Genomic DNA, 17,515 nt, shown 5'->3' on the forward strand with positions numbered 1-17,515 from the left:
AAAATTTGCTAACCATTTAGTTTTACAATATTGGCTACTTTGGGTTTTCCTAAAATATTTTTAAATGAATACAAATTTTATATTCATCACCAGGTTTTTCCTTAATTTTTTTGCATTAAAACAAATATAAAGTAGGGATGTCATTGTCCATAGTCTCCTTTTATATTCAATTTGTGATTAGAGCTCTTTGTTAGTGTTATTAGACAGAATTCTTGGATCAATGGGTTCGTGTATGTTGGTTTAACATTTTCAAACATTATTTTTGCTGATGACCTATTGTGACGGCGCGAGTGGCGCTATCTATATGTGGAACTGTAAGTTGCAAGATTTGAATTGTATCATGCCTGATTTTGCCTTTTTACCATATAAATGTAGTTGGATTGATTGATTATTTATAGCTTCAATCAATGTTGTTTGCACCAGTTATATTGCTCCCTCAGCTCAATTGTTTGGCTCCACCTCTTCCTAGAGTAGGACAGTGTTTCCTTTTTCATTCCACCATCAAGCTTTCTATCAGATGGACGTGAGAGAGAGACTTGGCTCTAAAAGCCCTTGATTAAGTTACTTCTCAGCACCAATTCTGAGGTTCTTACCCTTGAGGCTTATGCTTCATGTTCAGACCAACCTGGACGACGTTGAGAAGTCTCAAGCGCCTTCAAATCAGTTCTTTGGCACCAGAGGAAGGCTCTGTGTCTTCAAACATAGGCCATTTGGACTGGGGTTGAGGATTGCTTCGGAATTCACAGCCATTGAGAAAGAGGGACCTGGAAAGGCTTCTCAGCTGCAAAGCTCCTTGGACCCAAGACAACCAGAGACTGTAATGTATATTTTCCTTTACCCCTTTGAAATTTCCAGCTTATTGCCTTAAAGGGATAACCCTTTGTAAACAATAAAACCAGTTTTGAGTCATCTACAGTGTTTTGATCCTTGGAAAGTTCCAGCTTTCCTAAAGGAGAGCAAGAAGCAATCCCCTGGGGGAAAGACCATGCCTCTTTCGCTAAGAATTATAGCCCCAGGCGCGACAGCACATCTAGGTTGTTTTTTTCAAAGTCGCAGCAGACAATCCCTGTTTTGATGCAGTTGCTTAACAATCTAAGAATGAAGTTTTGATATTATAGAAGTCAAGCAAACAGGTCTTGAACTGATCAAGGAAGATGTATTGATCACTATTAGAGATGTGCATGACCTTTATGAAATTGTGACTCAGTTGGTCATCAACCATCTGCTATGGGGTTGAACAGATGATTTTGCCAGAAATAATTTCAGAGGTAGAAAACCTAAGGTATCCAATAACAAGCAGTCTATGATCAAGAAACCATAAATCAAACCAGCGTTCAAGTAGTCTCAGTAAGCAGTTTGAGGGTCATAAATCCAAGATGTACAACAGCAGGGTGAGGCCACCAAGGATGTTACTACAGAAGGCTCCTAAAATGGGTTCTGCCCTTGTAAACCCATCTTGCTTAATACACGAGCATGCCTGACCAGCCCTCTTTTTTATCACATCAAGCCTTTTTTAACATGCTTTGACCTGTCTTCATACATGTCTCTCTTTTTTGTCTTGTTTTTTTTTTACATGAAAATTCAGGAGTTCTGGGAGCAGAGCTGGGCACTTTTATACTTCCAGATTTTCACAGTACTAAAGCACCATTCATACACACCCTTACATTATCATTATTAATATTTTTTAAATTAGCATTTTGTAATTTAAAGACATTTCCTATCATGTTTATTCTGTAACTGAGAGGTATAATTTGCACTTTGGATGCTTTTGTAACAAGGCAAAATCCCGAATAAGAGGGAAATTTTGCAAAATTATTGCATTGCAAGAAAAGAAAACATTTAATTGTGATGGGAAATTTGTATTAGAGATTTGGTGCAGCCACAAAGTTGTGAAGTTCCTTCATGTAATTTTTTCTTTAAAAAAGAAAGCAATTGGAGACAATCAGAAAGAGTCAACTTTTTGTTTTGCAGCCAAGAGGACAATCCACAAACATTCACAATACAAGGGGCGCTCATTAAAGGCTGACTTCTATTTTTCACAGGACGCTGAAACTGCACATGTGTAATGGTATAAGTCTTTATAGGTTATGTGCCAATTTACAACTCAGAACTGATAACTGTCTTTATTGCACAGATGCTGAAGTGGTGTGAGGTTTGATAATGGACCCAGTGGAATACAGAGCAGTCATCAAGTTCTGGCATCTTCTATTCAAACGTGGTCAGACTTCAGTGTAAACAGGTCAAATTCCAGGGCAACCCCACTCTGCTATTGATGAATACACCATCCAGCAATTTTGGAAAATTGCTGCGTAACCATTCATCACCTAACCCAAAATGTCAAGATTAGTGTGGGGTTCATGGGAAAAAAATCATCCAAGACCATCTTGCTCGTTGGGTTCCCTGACTGCTCACACCTTTCTAGAAGCAGGAACAAGTCGAATACTCTCAGGCTCTATTAACGATGTGCCATGGAAACCAGGAGGACTTTTTCAACAGACAGGATGAAAGCTGAGTCCATCACTATGACCCTGAGACTAAAGTCCAGTAGATGCAATGGAAGCATCATGACTCACCCCCTCCAAAGAAAGCACGTGCCCAACTCTCGGCAGGCAAGGTCATGTTCACAGTATTTTGGGACCAGTATGGAGTAGTATTGATGGATTTCCTAGCAAAGGGTACTGTCAGAACCCTGTTACTAGAGCCTGGATGTGGCTCTGAGTTTCAGGGTCACTGACATTGATAAGACACCTGCGGCTCAGGACTCGGAGAAGAAACGGCTGCTGGACTTGGCGGGGAATTTGCGCGGGGTTTTGCTGAGCGGGAAGAGACTTTTCAAATGAGGGGGAGGGTATATAAAGGATGGTTGGCCGGAGCCTCCCATTCTTGGCTTTTTTGATGTTCATGTTTCCTACAGTAAAAGTTTCTGGTGATAACACAGAGAGTCTCGTGTGTTCATTCAGGAGCGGCTGTGGTGAGCTGACACTAAGCCAAGAAATCGGACACCATCCCGCTGTAGCGGTGAGGTGTAACATGCAAGTGGAGGATGAAGAGCTCTTGGGCGCAGGAGGAGGAAGGTCGGAAAGGGCCACTCCCGAGCCGGACGCTGAGTTCCACCAGCTGGCGGCCCTGGCGTCATCCACCGCTTATGCCCAGCCAAATGGGGTAACCCAGAGGCGTGGAGTGGTGCGGGGAGACAGCACCGGAGGAGAGGAAGGTTCACCTTCCCCAGGCCCACAAAGGATGGTGTTTCTGGAGGAGAGGATGTCGGCGATGGAGACCACCCTGGCAGTAATGTCGAGGGCGATGGAGCGCCTGGCGTTTTTGGCGGAGCCAGAGAGAGGAAGGGAACTTCGGGCTGGCTCAATGTGGGACGTGAGCGTGGGAAGCAGCCAGGGCTTTGCAGACCTCCCAGCACCGAAGGGAAGGGAAATGCGAAAGGAGCCCGGCGCCCGGCCCAAGACCCAAACAAGCCTGACGCGGGTGGAGGAGAGTGACGACGAAGGGGAAAAACCTCCGAGAATCCCAGCTACGCTCCCAGCTGAGACCCTGGTGCCCCTGGCGAATGCCGGGCGTGGCACAGGGCCAAGAGAAGCAGCAGCGGGGCCCACTGGTCCGCAAGGGGGCTTGCGACGGGCGGAGAATTGGGGATTGCCACCACAGGGACCCCTACCGAGACGAGAGGAACTAAGGATCGAGTTTGGGGGAGAGTCCTCTGAACTGGATTTTTTCCTGACCACGGTGAGGGGCTATATGGAGGACAATGCTCACACTTTTAGAACGGAATCCAGCCGGATACGGGCCATTGGTGCAGTGTTGAAGAGGGGAGCGGCCAGCTGGTACGTTCAGCTGCACGCGCGGCGCGACCCATGTCTGGGGTCACTCCGACGCTTTATGGGGGCCCTGGAGACCCGTTTCCGAGATCCACTGGAGCAGATCCGGGCGAGGGAGAAGTTGAAGACCGTCTCCCAGGGGCAGAGGTCGGTATCTGAGTATGCGGAGGAGTTCCAATGCCTCGCTGAAAAGGTGCCGGAATGGTCTGCAGTAACAAAGATAGAACTCTTCAAAGAGGGTCTCAGGCGGGAGATCCTCTCCTGGGCGGTGCATCGTGATGAGCCTGACACACTGCGCGGATGGATTCAGCTGGCGGGGCGCGTCGAGACATCGCTGGCCCAGGTGAGGAGGCACCGAGGAGGGCTACAGCAGCGGCCGCAGATGAAAGAGGGGAGCAGGAAGGAGGGATCAACCCCAGCCGGGAGGAGAACGGAGCCGACAGGGAACGTGAGCGCCAGCAGGAGTGGCTGCTTCGTGTGCGGCCGGTTGGGCCACAGGGCTGCCGAGTGCTGGCAGAGAAAAGGGGAAGGCGGAGGCCAGCCCAAACCCAGAGCCGTGGCAGGAAAACGCGCCGAGGAAGAACCACCGATGAGGCACCACTCGGGGGGGTTGGTAAGTCAGGACAAAGCTATGATAGTGGTCCCCATTCAGCTTGAAAATGGCAGCAAACAAGCAACCTGCAAAGCATTTGTGGATTGTGGATGTTCCAGGAACATCATCTCCCCTGAATTAGCCGAGGGATTGGGATGCGAAAGAACGAACCTAGAATCCCCAATAGCTTTTTCGCAGTTGGACGGATCCACAGCATCGGGATCGTTAGCTAAGTACAGTGCCGAAGATGTAAAGTGTAAGATAGGGAGTTGGGAAGGAAAGGTGTCATTTGTGATATCACAAATAGCCAGCTATAATGTTATACTAGGCATGCCGTGGCTGGGGCAGGCCAACCCGCAAATCAACTGGGAGGATAAGAGCATGATCTTCAGGATGAATTTGGAAGAAGGGAGCCAGGAAGTTGAGAGGGAGCCAGGGAAAAGGGGGGAGGAAGACTCTATCAGAATAGCAGAACTGGCAGATAAATTACCCCCAGAGTATCGGGATTTTGTGGACGTGTTTGATGAGAAGGAAGCAGACAATTTCCCACCGAAGCGGAGAGTTGAAGTGAAAATAGAGCTAGTCCCAGGAGCAGAGCTTCCCAAGGCAAAAATATACCCGATGTCAGCTAGGGAAAAGGAGGAACTGAGAAAATACATTGATAAAAACCTAGCGAGGGGTTTCATAGAGCCTTCAAATTCCCCTCTAGGGGCGCCTGTGTTGTTCAGGCGGAAAAAGGACCAAACGCTGAGGCTCTGCATTGACTACAGGGGCCTAAATGCAATCAGTACTGTAAATAAATACCCCCTACCCTTAGTGAAGGACTTGATCGCCCAGTTATCGGAAGGACAGATATTCACTAAATTGGACTTAATTGAGGCCTACCATAAATTGCAGATCAAACCAGAGGACAGGTGGAAGACGGCCTTCTCCTGCGCATTCGGATTATTCAATTATCGTGTGCTCCCCTTCGGTTTGTGCGGGGGAGGGGCCGCGTTCATGCAATTAATCAACGAAGTATTGCATCCATTGTTGTACAAGGGAGTCTTTATTTTTTTAGATGACATATTGATAATGTCTCGAACTAAGGAACAACACGTAGAACTAGTCAGGGAAGTCCTACAAAAGTTGAGGGAAGCGAAACTGTATGCGAAGCTTGCCAAGTGCGAGTTCAATAAAGACCAGATAGACTTTCTGGGGTATAGGATTTCCTCCCAGGGAGTGGCGATGGACCCTGCGAAGGTGGAAGACGTGAGGGGGTGGGAAGCCCCCAAAACACGGAAGCAGCTGCAATCCTTCCTAGGGTTCGCAAACTTCTATAGAACATTTATCAAGGACTTTGCGCGCCTCACTTTGCCATTAACGGATTTGTTAAAAACTAAAGGCAGGGGAGAAACAGCCAAAGTGAAGGCCCCAGGGGCCAAACTGACATGGACAATAGAATGCCAGGAAGCTTTCGAAGCCCTTAAAAAGCGTTTTACTGAGGAACCTGTCCTACAGCACCCTGATATGTCTAAGGCCTTTGTACTACATTGCGATGCGTCAGACCGGGCATATGGGGCAGTTCTGCTGCAGAAAGACGAGGGGGGGAACCTGAAGCCATGTGGCTATCTGTCAAAAAAGTTTAGCGATACAGAAAAAAACTGGCCGATTTGGGAGAGAGAAGCCTTAGCGATTCTAAAAGCACTAGAGTGCTGGAGACACTTTCTGGAAGGAAGTGGAACACCGTTTGAGGTGTGGACTGATCATAGAAATTTACAGTATCTAAGATCCCCTCGTAAACTATCAGCGAAGCAAATTAGATGGGCCCAATATTTCAGCCGTTTTGATTTCAGACTCAGATTCTTCCAGGGGAAACATAACATACTCGCTGACGCTCTCTCTCGGATGCCTCAGCACGGGGGAGGAATTCAGGAATCTGAAGGGAGCCTGTTCCTAGATAAGCAGTGGGGCCTGGCAGTACTAACTCGAGCACAAGCGGCCAAAGAAAACAAACGTACTGCCATTTCCACGGGGGGAGGAGAAATATGGGAGGAAGAGTTGAAGCGAGCGTATGGAATGGACAAATGGTTACAAACTAACAAGGAAAAGGGAGAATTGTGTGGGGATTTGGTGTTTGTAAATAAGAAATTGTATATTCCTGAATGTTTAAGACGAGAAATGTTAAGGAAGTGCCACGATAACAAGGGTGCGGGTCATCTAGGCCCCACCAGGACTATTAAACTGTTGGCCAAACAATGCTGGTGGCCCGGAATGAGGAAAGACGCCAGGGGGTACGTCACGCAGTGTGAATTATGTGCAGAGGGAAAAACACCACCGGGGAAGCCCCAGGGGCTATTGCAGAAGGTGGTGGAGCCCATGAGGCCATGGGAATGCGTGGCCATGGATTTTGTAGGCGAACTACCCCCCAGCAGAGGCCACAGATACATTTGGACAATATTGGACCTATTCTCAAAACAGGCACACTTTGTGGCCCTGCCGAAACTCCCCTCAGCTGAAAAACTTGCTGATTTGTATGTGAAGCATGTATATCGCCTACATGGGTGTCCCGACAAAATAATTAGCGACCGGGGAGTCCAATTTACTGCAAAATTTTGGGGAAAATTCTTACAACTGTTAGGAGCAGAAAGGAACCTGAGCTCGGCTTTTCATCCCGCAACCAACGGGGGAGTCGAACGCACCCAACAAACACTGTGCCAATTCTTGAGGATGTACACCAATTATAGACAGGATGATTGGGCGGACCTTCTACCGTTTGCTGAGATGGCTTTTAACGGGGCCGTACATTCGGCCACAGGTCGTGCCCCATTCGAAATAGTATACGGACAGGAGGTGGCACCTTTCCCCAGGCTACCCGAGTGGAAGGAAGGAGAGGGCCAGACCGACAAGGAATGGCCGGCCAAAATTAAGCAAGGGTGGCAGACCGTGGTGGAGGCATTGCGGGAAACACAAAAGAAGTACAAGCTCTTTGCCGATCGTAGGCGCCGAGAGGGGGACAAATTGGGCGAAGGGGATCTGGTTTGGCTGAGCACAAAAAACCTGAAATTGGGGTTCCCATCTAAAAAATTGGCTCCACGCTATATAGGGCCGTTCAGGGTAGCAAAAAGAATAAACGAAGTGACCTATGAGCTGAGGCTACCCAAGGACCTAGGAAAGGTACACCCGGTATTCCATTGCAGCCTGTTAAAAAAGTACAAAGGAACTCTGGACAGCGGAGAACAATAGTTGTGTTTAATCTTTTCCTTCCAGGACGAAGGGGAGGAGGACGCCATGTCAGAACCCTGTTACTAGAGCCTGGATGTGGCTCTGAGTTTCAGGGTCACTGACATTGATAAGACACCTGCGGCTCAGGACTCGGAGAAGAAACGGCTGCTGGACTTGGCGGGGAATTTGCGCGGGGTTTTGCTGAGCGGGAAGAGACTTTTCAAATGAGGGGGAGGGTATATAAAGGAGGGTTGGCCGGAGCCTCCCATTCTTGGCTTTTTTGATGTTCATGTTTCCTACAGTAAAAGTTTCTGGTGATAACACAGAGAGTCTCGTGTGTTCATTCAGGAGCGGCTGTGGTGAGCTGACAGGGTACCATGATTACTGAGGCATACTATGCTTCACTGCTGCGGAAATTGAGGGAGGCCATCAAAACCAAGAGATGTGGCTTGCTCACCAAAGGTGTCCGCCTTCTGCAAGACAATGCGCCAGTTCACAACTCGCATGTTGCCCAAATAGAAGCATGCTCCTGTGGCCTAGAAATTCTACTGCATTCCCCTTATTTACTTGATCTTTACTATCGGACTTCCACCTCTTTCCAACAATGAAGTTATTTTTAAAGGGCAAGCATTTTTCAGATGATGATACTCCGATTTCCGAAGTCCCAGCATGGCTTTTAGAGCAACCTGTCAACTTCTACAAGTGAGGTGTTTGCTGTTGCTCAGTCGTTTAGTCGTCTCTGACTCTTCGTGACCTCATGGACCAGTCTACGCCAGAGCTCCCTGTCAGCCGTCCCCCCCCCCCCCAGTTCCTTCAAGGTCAAGCCAGTAACTTCAAGGATACCGTCCATCCATCTTGCCCTTGGTCGGCCTCTCTTCCTTTTTCCTTCCATTTTCCCCAGCATCGTGATCTTTTCCAAGCTTTCCTGTCTTCTCATGATGTGGCCAAAATACTTCATCTTTGCCTCTAATATCCTTCCTTCCAGTGAGCAGCCGGGCATTATTTCCTGGAGGATGGACTGGTTGGATCTTCTTGCGGTCCAAGGCACTCTCAGGATTTTCCTCCAGCACCAGAGTTCAAAAGCGTCTATCTTCCTTCGCTCAGCCTTCCTTATGGTCCACCTCTCGCATCCATAGGTTACTATGGGGAATACCATTGCTTTGACTATGTGGACCTTTGTTGCCAGAGTGATGTCTCTGCTCTTCACTATTTTGTCAAGGTTGGCCATTGCTCTCCTCCCAAGAAGTAGACATCTTCTGATTTCCTGGCTGCAGTCTGCATCTGCAGTGATCTTCGTGCCTAGAAATATAAAGTCTGACACTGCCTCCACGTTTTCTCCCTCTATTTGCCAGTTATCAATAGGTGTAGTTGCTATGATCTTGGTTTTCTTGATGTTTAACTGCAACCCAGCTTTTGCACTTTCTTCTTTCACCTTGGTGATAAGGCTCCTCAGCTCCTCCTCGCTTTTGGCCATCAGAGTGGTATCATCAGCATACCTAAGGTTGTTAATGTTTCTTCCAGCAATTTTAACTCCGGCCTTGGAATTGTCAAGCTCCACATGTCGCATGTCGCGAACAAGTTGAATAGGGAGGGTGTTTACAGTTGCTTAAAAAGATGAGAGAAGTGTGTGCCCCTCAGTGGCACCTATGGAAAGAAGGAATAATAACAGTGCCAAGTTTCATTGCTCTCAGTCCACAGGAAGTGGGTCAGGGGAAATCTTTAATGATGTCACTCATAGATGTCACTGATCAAAAAACCCACAATTGAAACAGATTCACAATATCACATTTTGGAAAACTGTTTAAATGTGTTTTCAGAAGCCTTATGATTGGATTTTACCTTTTTTATAGACAAGTCACTTCTGACATGAAAAAAAATTACAGCTTCAGCCATAGGGTTGTTGTATGTCTTTCGGGCTGTGTGGCCATGTTCCAGAAGTATTCTCTCCTGACGTTTCGCCCACATCTATGGCAGGCATCCTCAGAGGCTGTGTGGCATGGATAAACGAGGCAAGGCAAGGAAAAATATATATCTGTGGAGAGTCCAGGGTGTGGCAAGAGTCCTTTGTCACTGGGTGTGGCAAGAGTCCTTTGTCCTTTGTCCTTTGGAACATGGCTACACAGCCCAAAAGACATACAACAACCCTGTGATCCTGGCCATGAAAGCCTTCGACAACACAGCTTCAGCCATGCCTTGAAGATTGGTTCAGGATGATGTTATGAAATGGTCAAGTGTTTTTTTCATTTGTATTAGGGAGCCTGCAACACAGCTTGTCCGAGCCTCACGTGATAACGTCCCAAGAAGTACATTGAAAGTTTGCTTTCAGTAGCCAGGCAGTGAGAAGCCTGGCTATTAACAACATACAGCTCAGCCCATAACCACATGTCTTGTTGTTTTGTTTTTTTAAAGAGTGCATCTCATAGCTGTGGGAACATTGTCTTTCACTACTGCTTAAGGTCTGCACTATACATCACAGTTGTCTTCTGTCACATGGAGATCTCTTCAAATCTGGCAAAGGGTTTAAGAGAAGAAGTAAGAGTTCAGGGAATGAGATAATATAAAACCATCAAAAATGTAAAGAATTTTTTTGACAAAATTAATGAGGCAACATATTCTCATGAGATTTCCATAGGTGACAAAGTTGACAAAGTCCTCAGAAGAGAAAAGAGACATCAGTGGATTCTGCTGATATCTGCAGGACTGACGGCCTGACTCAGCAGGGGATGAAAACAATTCAGCACAGATGCCTTGCCTCTTTCCTGAGGCTTAAAAGGAGAAGGACGGCTGGGAGAGAGTGCTGCTGGCAGGGCCAACTTGAAGGGGGCAACACCAAAAGGAAATTGCCCCTTTAGGGGAATCACTCCGGGGGTAGCACAAGGGCAAGGGTCTGTCATTTCACCCAACTGAAATGAAGTTCATAACCTACTTTTAACATCTTCCTGCCCGGATATTACATAGTTTTATTTTTCATAACCACCTGTTAACCTTCCTGATATAGGAAGGCTTTTCCCCAGAGGGAGGGCACAGTTCCAAGGGGTAATCATTGGAATTACTGTATATACTCGAGTATAAGCCTAGTTTTTCAGCCCTTTTTTTAAGACTGAAAAAGCCCCCCTTGGCTTATACTTGGGTGAGGGTCCTGGTTGGCTTATATTTGGGTCAGCTTATACTCGAGAATATATGGTACATTTATTATTTTTCTCTATTATTATTGATATTATTACATTTATTATTTTTCTCTATTATTGTGGGTATTATTACATTTATTTTACTCAATAATAATAATAATAATAATAATAATAGAGTAAAATAAATGTAATAGTAGCAACAATAATAGAGAAAAATAATAAATGTAATAATATCAATAATAATAATAATAATTACATTTATTATTTCACTCTGATCTTATTATTATTATTATTGCATTTATTATTTTACTCTATTTATTATTACATGTAGGAGCCCCGATGGCGAAGTGCGTTAAAGCACTGAGCTGGAGACCGAAAGGTCCCAGGTTCAAACCCCGGGAGCGGCGTGAGTGGCCGCTGTTAGCTCCAGCTCCTGCCAACCTAGCAGTTCGAAAACATGCCAATGTGAGTAAATCAATAGGTACCGCTCCGGCGGGAAGGTAACGGCGCTCCATGCAGTCATGCCAGCCACATGACCTTGGAGGTGTCTACGGACAACGGAGGTGTCTTCGGCTTAGAAATGGAGATGAGCACCAACCCCCAGAGTCAGACATGACTGGACTTAACGTCAGGGAAAACCTTTACCTTACCTTTTTATTATTACATATATTATTTTCCATTATTATTAATTATTATTAATTATTATTATTAGTATTATTATTATTACATATATTACTTTATTATTATTAAAAGGATACATAAGCACATTTACATTGAAGAAGATGAGAATAATGATTTGATCAAAGTTGGACAATCTTACCTTAAATTTGAGCTTTATATAAATATTCAAAAACATTTAACCTACTGATGCCTCAATTAATGTAATTTTATTTGTATCTATTTTTATTTCTGAAATTTCCCACCCTTATACTGGAGTCAGTGTTTTCCCAGGTTTTTTTGTGGTAAAATTAGGTGCCTTGGCTTATATTCGGGTCGGCTTATACTTGAGTATATACAGTATACAGACAAGAAGGAGATACAGAGGAAGGTGATTTCTCTGCCATCAAATTGAGGAGTGAGCCGGGGGCTTATTGCCCCTAAACTGTCTACCAGATTAAATAATCCAAGGTAATGATTCCCTTGGGTTGAAAATGCTGCTTTTCAATGCCAGATCACTAAATGGAAACATAACTGCCACACAGGGCCTGATTCTGGATGAGCATGATGATTTGACCTGTATTACAGAGACCTGGTTGTATGATTCTTGGGGAGAAGTGTTATCTCTCAGCTCTTCCCAATCGGGTTTTTGTAATAATAATCATCATTATCATCATCATCTTTATTTTTATCTTGCCCTATCTTGCTGAGGGCACTCAGGGTGGTTTACAGCAAAAGATTGACAAACATTCAATGCCGACAAAACATAACAAAACATCATATCGTACAACAGGGCTGAGGTAGATTTTTTGTACAGCAGTAGGTGAGACCTGGGGGATGGGGAGGTAGAGTAGCTGTTGCAGTCCAGGCAGCGAGAGCACTGAAAACCAACACAGAGACCAATAATCTTTTAATATCTTTATTAAAGCAAATAATAATCCAAAAATGAAATGGTGGCAAAGTAGAACAAGCAATAGCCTTTTAAGAAAAGGTATAAGATAGTCCAGAAATGTCAAGGAATATGTCCAGTATTAGAGTCCAAAGTCCAGAAACCGAAACACACTCAAAACTAATGATAGCCTTTGAGTGGGGAATCAAGCCAACAAGCTAGGCAGATGCACGGGGTCCAAATGTTCAAGAATAGTTCTTAGAAGCAAGGCAGGAACTTGAGATTGTGGAAATAAATCTTGGTTCACGAAATGACAGGAAAGTAGACTTAAATCTGGGTCTACTCGTGAGTCACAGCAGCTGCTAGCCGCTTGAGTCAAGGGGCTGAAAACTGGAGACGATGTACCTTCTTAGAAGTAAGCAACGTTGACACCGCAAGGGAAACTACTGGGAGCGAAACTTTTATTGGAGCGTAGAGTCTCCCCCAAAAGGGTGGCCTTCCTCCCCAAAGTTCCCAAGGGAAAGGCTTCTAGAGAGTGTCTCCATGCTCAGCCAAGCGGGCACTCCTCCTCTGCGCTTGTTTGTCAGATCTCTGCTTGTTTAGATACTCTCTCCGGTTGAAGGACACAGACTCCGGTGAGCTAGAGACATCTGGCAAGGGAGTAGAGTTATCCACAACACTCTCCCTTTCAATTAGAGCTGGCTGTGTATCGTCAACAAGTGGCAGCTGCAAATTCATCGGGTCTTGCTGACTTGGAGAAATATCAACATATTCTTCATCCTGATCAAAGGCAAACCCAGGGTCAGGTACAGGGGCCAAAGGTAGCTGGGATATAACAGTTGCAGTGATTCCATCTTGCTAACCAGGTGCCCCATCCGACAGTCTAAAGGGATCTAGCGTGTACACATAACAGTGGGTTGTTTGGACAGAATAGGGATATAACCCACCCTGTTGGCATACAGCTCACCCTTCTGCTCAACTGTCTCCCTTCTTAAGCTAGCTGGAATGGTCTCAGGTTTGGTGTTGGAGACTCAGCAACAAATAGTGCTGAGAGACTTCAACATCCATGCTGAGACTTCCCTGTTGGAAGTGGCTCAGGACATCATAGCCTCTATGACAACCCTGGGTCTGTCCCAAGTGGTGTCTGATGCTACTCGTGCTGCTTGACACACTCTGGACCATGTTTTCTGCGTCGGATATCATGCTGGTGATTGTGGTATGGAGGAACTTTCCACAGTTCCACTGTAAGGCACCATGATCATCATCTAGTCAGGTTTAGACCCACTAAGGGTCCTTCCACACAGCCCTATGTCCCAGAATATCAAGGCAGAAAATCCCACATTATGAGTATGGACTCAGATAACCCAGTTCAAAGCAGATATTGTGGGATTTTCTGCCTTGATATTCTGGGATACATGGCTGCATGGAACGGCGCTAAGACTTGAAACCTCTTGAAGGTCGGCAGTTCGAATCTGCGGGACGGGGTGAACCCCCGTTGTTAGCTCTGGCTCCTGCCAACCTACCAGTTTGAAAACACGCAAATGTGGGTAGAAAATAGATACTGCTTCGGTGGGAAAAGGCAAAAAAGATGCTCCAAGCATTCATACTGGCCACACAATCAGGAGGCTCCTTGGCTTGGAAATGGAGAAGAGCACCTACCCCAGAGCCAGAGACGACCACCGCCACCAGAGCCGGAAATGAAAGGAGAAGCCTTTGTCTGTGTATTTGTGTCTCATTGTATGTAATTGTAACAAGGCATTGAATGTTTGCCTGTATCTGTTTATATGTTGTAATCTGCTCTGGGAGAAGGGTAGAATATAAATAAAGTGTTGTTGTTGTTGTTGTTGTTAATAATCCATCATACTCATTCCCAGGCTACCCGGCCTCTCTGTTACATACAAATCTATGTTTAAGACCCAAGATATACCCTAGCCTGCATACTGCACTGTCTGGTCTCTTTCTACCCCCTATGATTATTCAGCCTTCCCTGTTTCACTCTCCTATTTTTGCAGACCTCCTATTCGATTACTGTCTTAACCCATAAAAACAAACCCTTTTTTGATGCTCCTTTTAGAGCGGCCACTCCCATTCTGATAGAAGAGCCTTCTGATAGCAAAGGGCAGTCTTTTGTCCCACTGCTGGATCACTCACTATGGGCCCTTCCACCCAGCCCTATATACCAGAATATCAAGGCAGAAAATCCCACAATATCTCCTTTGAATTGGGTTATGAGACCACACTGCCAGTTCAGATTATGTGGGGTTTTATTCAGCTGCGTGGAAGGGTTTGTTGTTAAAGCTCAATTTGAACGTTTTTACCGTTTCTCAAATTTCGGCATGCCTATGCTACTGATGCTTCAAGTTTTTATATAGTAATTTTAAAAAATCAAGATCAGTCTTGATGATCTCTTGTAATAAGCACTTCTACCAATGTATTATTACTGTATATAAATGAAAATGCATGCTGCAGACAAAAACTCCTTGATCATACCCACAAACTATGTATCATCTGACATTTGGATGACAAATCCCATCAGTCCAGCTCGTGTGATAAGGGCACTAGACAAAACCTCTGCAAGGGCTTGGATTCTAGAAACATACTTTAAAGCAGAGATGGGGAAAATGCTGTCACAATCTCCATTATTATTATTTTATTGTATGACACAGCAAACAAGATAGATATGCTGGATTTTGTATCACAAAATCACAAGTCGGACACTTCCCAAGTGTCTAGGACTATGTGATGTATTTTCGGATGATACACGCAGATCCCAGTAGGGTGGCCTTTTGCAGTTGGCAGATCGTAATTTTGTCAATGTCTATTGTTTCCAAATGCCGGCTGAGATCTTTTGGCACGGCACCCAATGTGCCAATCACCACCGGGACCATCTGTACTGGTTTCTGCCAGAGTCTTTGAAGTTCAGTCTTGAGGTCCTGATAGCAGCTGAGTTTTTCCTGTTGTTTTTTGTCAATGTGATTGTCACCTGGGATGGCAACATCAATGATCCAAACCTTTTTATTTTCCACAACTGTGATGTCTGGTGTGTTGTGTTCCAGAACTTTGTCAGTCTGGATTCGGAAGTCCCACAGTATCTTTGTGTGTTCATTTTCCACAACCTTTGCAGGTTTGTGATCCCGCCAGTTCTTTACTGCTGGGAGGTGGTACTTGAGGCATAAGTTCCAATGAATCATTTGGGCCACATAGTTGTGCCTCTGTTTGTAGTCAGTCTGTGCAATTTTCTTACAGCAGCTAAGGATATGATCAATGGTTTCGTTGGTTTCCTTGCACAGTCTGCATTTTGGGTCATCAGCTGATTTTTCGATCTTGGCCTTAATTGCATTTGTTCTGATGGCTTGCTCCCGGGCTGCAAGGATCAGGCCTTCTGTCTCCTTCTTCAGGGTCCCATTCATGAGCCATAGCCAGGTCTTCTCCTTATCAGCTTTTCCTTCAATTTTGTCAAGGAACTTTCCGTGCAATGTTTTATTGTGCCAGCTGTCAGCTCTAGTTTGTAGTGCGGTTTTCTTGTACTGGTTTTTTGTCTGCTGTGCTTTATTATTATTTTATTATGACACAGCAAACAAGATAGATATGCTGGATTATTATTATTATTATTATTATTATTATTATTATTATTATTATTATTATTACTCTTTTTCTCTCCAAAAAGGAGGCTCAAAGAGGCTAACGTTAAAACTGAAGCAATACAATTTTTAAAACCCTCATCTCTTTGAAATGTCAGCTGTTACATGTCTTCAATTCCCTGAGCTTTCAGCCTAGCCTCTCTTTCTGCTTCACCACTGGGGAAGGAAGCAAGGGGGGGGGGAGGAAAAGTGGTGATGCACTCTCTCCCCCCTCCCTCTCCCCCAACTCCTTCAGCTGCCCCACAGAGAAGAGTGTGGACCTTAGGAAACTGTAACTCCCATAACTGCATAATATGGAGCTATGGTATTTAAAGTAAGGTCCAGATGCATTCATTTCACAGTTTAAATGCACCCAGAGAACGTACATGGACCTTGGGAAACTGCAGTTCCCAAGACCATCTCATGGAGACATGGCATTTAAAGTAAGGTCCACTGCATCCATTCCACATTGTAGCTGCACCCAGAGAAGGGTATGGATCTTGGGAAACTATAACTCCCAGGAGGACTCGATTGCATGGAGCCATGACATTTAAAGTGGGGTGCAAGGGCATTCATTCCATATTATAAATGCACCAAGAGAAGGGCATAGACCTTGGGAAACTATAACTCCCAGGACTGCACAGCATGGAGATATGGCATAATAAAAGAATAATAATAATAATAATAATAATAATAATAATAATAATAATAATAATGGCATTTAAAGTGGGTCCCAACTGCATTTATTCTCCAGTGCAGATGCACACAGAGAAGGGTTTAGATCTTGGGAAACTGCAGTTCCCAAGACCATCTCATGGAGACATGGCATTTAAAGTAAGGTCCACTGCATCCATTCCACATTGTAGCTGCACCCAGAGAAGGGTATGGATCTTGGGAAACTATAACTCCCAGGAGGACTCGATTGCATGGAGCCATGACATTTAAAGTGGGGTGCAAGGGCATTCATTCCATATTATAAATGCACCAAGAGAAGGGTATAGACCTTGGGAAACTATAACTCCCAGGACTGCACAGCATGGAGATATGGCATAATAAAAGAATAATAATAATAATAATAATAATAATAATAATAATAATAATAATAATAATAATAACTGCATTTAAAGTGGGTCCCAACTGCATTTATTCTCCAGTGCAGATGCACACAGAGAAGGGTTTAGATCTTGGGAAACTGCAACTCCCAAGACCATCTCATGGAGACATGGCATTTAAAGTAAGGTCCAGTTGCATTCATTCCATAGTATAAATGCAGGTAATGGCAGAATTTTCCAAAACAAGGGTACTTTTGGCTCCTCCCGCAATTTCCTCTCCCACAAATTCGGAAATCGTCTCATTTTAAACCTGAGAGCAATGAATGACATAACATTACAGAACTGGCCACTCATTCGGATCATTCCCCAAAAATCCACTTCCCCACCACCTCCTCAAAAGTTTGAAAAGAATGCTGGCCCCACTCTTAAAATACACAAAGAATATCCTACACTTGAACCCAACCTAATGTGATAAACACAGTGGGATATCAGATTTTAAGTGTAGGGCTTGGTGGAATTTAGTAAATGTGATGAAGTGTTAAA

This window comes from Anolis carolinensis, chromosome 5 (genome assembly GCF_035594765.1).
Source record: "Anolis carolinensis isolate JA03-04 chromosome 5, rAnoCar3.1.pri, whole genome shotgun sequence".
Taxonomy (NCBI): Eukaryota; Metazoa; Chordata; class Lepidosauria; order Squamata; family Dactyloidae; genus Anolis; species Anolis carolinensis.